Here is a 5,000-nt window from a genome sequence, read left to right on the forward strand (position 1 = left end):
CTGCTTTAAGCACTCTAATTTGTTCAAAGTAAACGTGCCGGCCCACCGAGACACTCACTCAAGAGCACCCTGGTAGGATTGCAACGGGGTCCGCCTCGGGACGCACGAGCACGCACGAGGCGCGTCGCACGCCTTCGGCTCGCCCCACCGGCAGGACGTCCCACGATACATGCCAGTTAAACACCGACGGGCGGTGAACCAACAGCGTGGGACACAAATCCAACTACGAGCTTTTTAACCGCAACAACTTTAATATACGCTATTGGAGCTGGAATTACCGCGGCTGCTGGCACCAGACTTGCCCTCCAATAGATACTCGTTAAAGGATTTAAAGTGTACTCATTCCGATTACGGGGCCTCGGATGAGTCCCGTATCGTTATTTTTCGTCACTACCTCCCCGTGCCGGGAGTGGGTAATTCGCGCGCCTGCTGCCTTCCTTGGATGTGGTAGCCGTTTCTCAGGCTCCCTCTCCGGAATCGAACCCTGATTCCCCGTTACCCGTTACAACCATGGTAGGCGCAGAACCTACCATCGACAGTTGATAAGGCAGACATTTGAAAGATGCGTCGCCGGTACGAGGACCGTGCGATCAGCCCAAAGTTATTCAGAGTCACCAAGGCAAACGGACCGGACGAGCCGACCGATTGGTTTTGATCTAATAAAAGCGTCCCTTCCATCTCTGGTCGGGACTCTGTTTGCATGTATTAGCTCTAGAATTACCACAGTTATCCAAGTAACGTGGGTACGATCTAAGGAACCATAACTGATTTAATGAGCCATTCGCGGTTTCACCTTAATGCGGCTTGTACTGAGACATGCATGGCTTAATCTTTGAGACAAGCATATGACTACTGGCAGGATCAACCAGGGAGCTGCGTCAACTAGAGCTGAGCAGCCGGCCGCCCGGGAGTGTGTCCCGGGGGCCCGCGCGAACACGCAAGCGTCCGCTCAATTATTCTGCAAACAGGAGGAGGCTGAGCTCCCCTGCACAATACACCTCGAAACCCTCTCAGGTCCCGGCGGCGCGCAGCGCCGTCCTAAGTACTTGGTCGGGTTCGAGAGAGGCGCAATCGCCCGGAGTTTGGCGAGTAGACGCTTTAGGTGCGACCACCCGTGCTCCCAACTGAGCTTGCCGCTGCCGACAGAGGCCCGGGAGCGTGCTGTCGTGGCATTGCCGGCGGGAGACAACACGCGCCACCTACGGTGACCGGCAGCTCCAACGCCAGCGCCACAGAAGGACAAAAGCCCCACTTGGGTGCCGAAGCGAACTCTCCCAGCACAGCGCACGCGCCAACACGTCCGCACAGCTGCGATACAAACCACCTGCGAGAACCGCAGAGGCGACCGAGCAGCAGACGGCGTCGCGGCGCCGAGCGCCGGGCGGCGGCGCATCCTCAGCGCACACAGTCCTCAATCGGACCAGCACACTGCAGATGTCCACCGCGCTTCGCACCGGGCCCGCGAGGACCTACTTTGGCCGCACGGCGCCGCGTGCAGGGTGCGCCGGCGCGCAGCTGCGCCGCCTGCCGCCTCCGTCGGCCGGCGCGCCTGCCACTGGCCGCCCCCACCAGCCGGCTGTAGCGCGTGCGCCCACGCACCGCGCGGCCAGCACGCCGGGAGGCCCCCCCTCACCGGCCGGGGACGGTCCCACCCAGCCACCGCCGCGTATCGCTTCACACCCAGATGCCATTCACGTTCGTGGGCATGGTGGGTATCGCTGGAACAACCGGTTGGTAGCTCAACCGATCGTCGCCATCACTGATTCACCTCTAGCGAGAACAACCGCACCACAACGGTTTACCAGTTGTTCATTTGCATAACGTCACCAGCAAACGTAGGCGTCCATCGCCATTTGCAAATTCAACGATTGTTGCATGCCTGTGTCAGGTGTCACGACACACTATGTCTGCCCACATACACGCAACAACATGTGCACGCTTCGCGAACACGTGGAAGGTGGCCCCCGTACGTATGCGATGTCCATTGCGCGAACGACTGTCAACCGGCCTCTGTCGCATGTCGCAGATGTGGAACGCAGTGCACCATGCTATCACGGTGTGTGAGAAGAGACGACTACGTCTGACAACACGCGCCACTACATCAACAGACGGCTCATGCTGATCGCCATCCAGGGCATACCACACTGCAATCCAGCTCTTATAGGGAGACGACACGTAGCTGAGTGCACAACATTTGGACCGCATGGTTCGCCGTTGTTGGCGCAGTCGTTGTACGGTCACATGTACCACGATGTATCATTCAGTACATGAGGACCAATGTGCAGTACAGTGTGTGATTTGGACGTACAACATCAGCGGACAGTTGACACAGGCCGTACCACAGCGTAGGCTAAGTGCTTCGCACATGCGAATGCCAATGAACAACTGCAAATGCCAATGAACAACTGCAAAGGGCATTGAGCATGTACGTCCTGCTGCCATCCACATTACAGTGTATAGCTGCAAGGTGTTTAACATGAAGCGATACACTGGGGACCGGGCAGTGCGAGTAGCAAACTATATTGCGGGGGTTGCAGTTAGGCAACACTACACTAATTTAACGCGTCGTATGACAATTACAGAGCAGGTTAAGGCCCAACGTGTGTTGGGTTAAGGCCCAACGTGTGTTGGGTTAAGGCCCAACGTGTGTTGGGTTAAGGCCCAACGTGTGTTGGGTTAAGGCCCAACGTGTGTTGGGTTAAGGCCCAACGTGTGTTGGGTTAAGGCCCAACGTGTGTTGGGTTAAGGCCCAACGTGTGTTGGGTTAAGGCCCAACGTGTGTTGGGTTAAGGCCCAACGTGTGTTGGGTTAAGGCCCAACGTGTGTTGGGTTAAGGCCCAACGTGTGTTGGGTTAAGGCCCAACGTGTGTTGGGTTAAGGCCCAACGTGTGTTGGGTTACGTTAAGGGGCAATGTGGGTTACGTTAAGGGGCAATGTGGGTTACGTTAAGGGGCAATGTGGGTTACGTTACGGCGCAATATAGGTTACGTTACGGCGCAATATAGGTTACGTTAAGGCGCAATATCGGTTACGTTAAGGCGCAATACAGGTTACGTTAAGGCGCAATACAGGTTACGTTAAGGCGCAATACAGGTTACGTTAAGGCGCAATACAGGTTACGTTAAGGCGCAATGCAGGTTACGTTAAGGCGCAATACAGGTTACGTTAAGGCGCAATACAGGTTACGTTAAGGCGCAATACAGGTTACGTTAAGGCGCAATACAGGTTACGTTAAGGCGCAATACAGGTTACGTTAAGGCGCAATACAGGTTACGTTAAGGCGCAATACAGGTTACGTTAAGGCGCAATACAGGTTACGTTAAGGCGCAATACAGGTTACGTTAAGGCGCAATACAGGTTACGTTAAGGCGCAATACAGGTTACGTTAAGGCGCAATACAGGTTACGTTAAGGCGCAATACAGGTTACGTTAAGGCGCAATACAGGTTACGTTAAGGCGCAATACAGGTTACGTTAAGGCGCAATACAGGTTACGTTAAGGCGCAATACAGGTTACGTTAAGGCGCAATACAGGTTACGTTAAGGCGCAATACAGGTTAGGTTAAGGCGCAATACAGGTTAGGTTAAGGCGCAATACAGGTTAGGTTAAGGTACGACATAGGTTAGGTTAAGGTACGACATAGGTTAGGTTAAGGTACGACATAGGTTAGGTTAAGGTACGACATAGGTTAGGTTAAGGTACGACATAGGTTAGGTTAAGGTACGACATAGGTTAGGTTAAGGTACGACATAGGTTAGGTTAAGGTACGACATAGGTTAGGTTAAGGTACGACATAGGTTAGGTTAAGGTACGACATAGGTTAGGTTAAGGTACGACATAGGTTAGGTTAAGGTACGACATAGGTTAGGTTAAGGTACGACATAGGTTAGGTTAAGGTACGACATAGGTTAGGTTAAGGTACGACATAGGTTAGGTTAAGGTACGACATAGGTTAGGTTAAGGTACGACATAGGTTAGGTTAAGGTACGACATAGGTTAGGTTAAGGTACGACATAGGTTAGGTTAAGGTACGACATAGGTTAGGTTAAGGTACGACATAGGTTAGGTTAAGGTACGACATAGGTTAGGTTAAGGTACGACATAGGTTAGGTTAAGGTACGACATAGGTTAGGTTAAGGTACGACATAGGTTAGGTTAAGGTACGACATAGGTTAGGTTAAGGTACGACATAGGTTAGGTTAAGGTACGACATAGGTTAGGTTAAGGTACGACATAGGTTAGGTTAAGGTACGACATAGGTTAGGTTAAGGTACGACATAGGTTAGGTTAAGGTACGACATAGGTTAGGTTACGGTACGACATAGGTTAGGTTACGGTACGACATAGGTTAGGTTACGGTACGACATAGGTTAGGTTACGGTACGACATAGGTTAGGTTACGGTACGACATAGGTTAGGTTACGGTACGACATAGGTTAGGTTACGGTACGACATAGGTTAGGTTACGGTACGACATAGGTTAGGTTACGGTACGATATAGGTTAGGTTACGGTACGATATAGGTTAGGTTAAGGTACACATTGTTGTAAGGAAAGGTTTAATGGGGGGCGGGGCGGGGCGGCCGGTTTGTTGATTGTGATTATAGTAAGTGGATGCCTGCGGCATCATCTGATTTGCCACGTCAGGATGCACCTTTGGCTCATGACAGGCGGCGCTCTCATTCCATGCTTGTGGCAGACCTGTGTCTTTCATTCCTGCCATTGTTTGTGTGCTGTGAGAGGAGGCAGTATTGTGATGTTGGGTGCACCCCTGTGTAGGACATGTGTGGGTGTTGGTGGCTTGGCTGAGCAATGGTGGTTGTCGGGTGGGTGGGATATTCTGTTTTCTGAGTGGACCTCCCAGTCTGGTTATGACAGTGTGGATTGTCTAATGTGGCGGAGAGGATGCACTGGGTGTTGTTCCATGCTGGTGCTTACATATTGTCTGTGTGCGTGTTACAGGCAGAGAGTAGTGCGTGATAAGGGTGTGTGGCTGACGTG

The 5,000-nt window shown here is 52.4% G+C and overlaps 1 non-coding gene across 1 annotated transcript in view; it reads right to left on the reverse strand.

The window, feature by feature from the left end:
- LOC124591030 overlaps positions 1–872 on the reverse strand; it is a 1,910-nt gene extending 1,038 nt beyond the window's left edge. Inside the window, exon 1 of the ribosomal RNA XR_006976891.1 lies at positions 1–872. This exon is cut by the window's left edge and continues 1,038 nt beyond it. This is a non-coding gene — a ribosomal RNA (small subunit ribosomal RNA).
- Positions 873–5,000: the final 4,128 nt, after the last annotated feature.

This window comes from Schistocerca americana, unplaced genomic scaffold (genome assembly GCF_021461395.2).
Source record: "Schistocerca americana isolate TAMUIC-IGC-003095 unplaced genomic scaffold, iqSchAmer2.1 HiC_scaffold_795, whole genome shotgun sequence".
Lineage (NCBI taxonomy): Eukaryota > Metazoa > Arthropoda > Insecta > Orthoptera > Acrididae > Schistocerca > Schistocerca americana.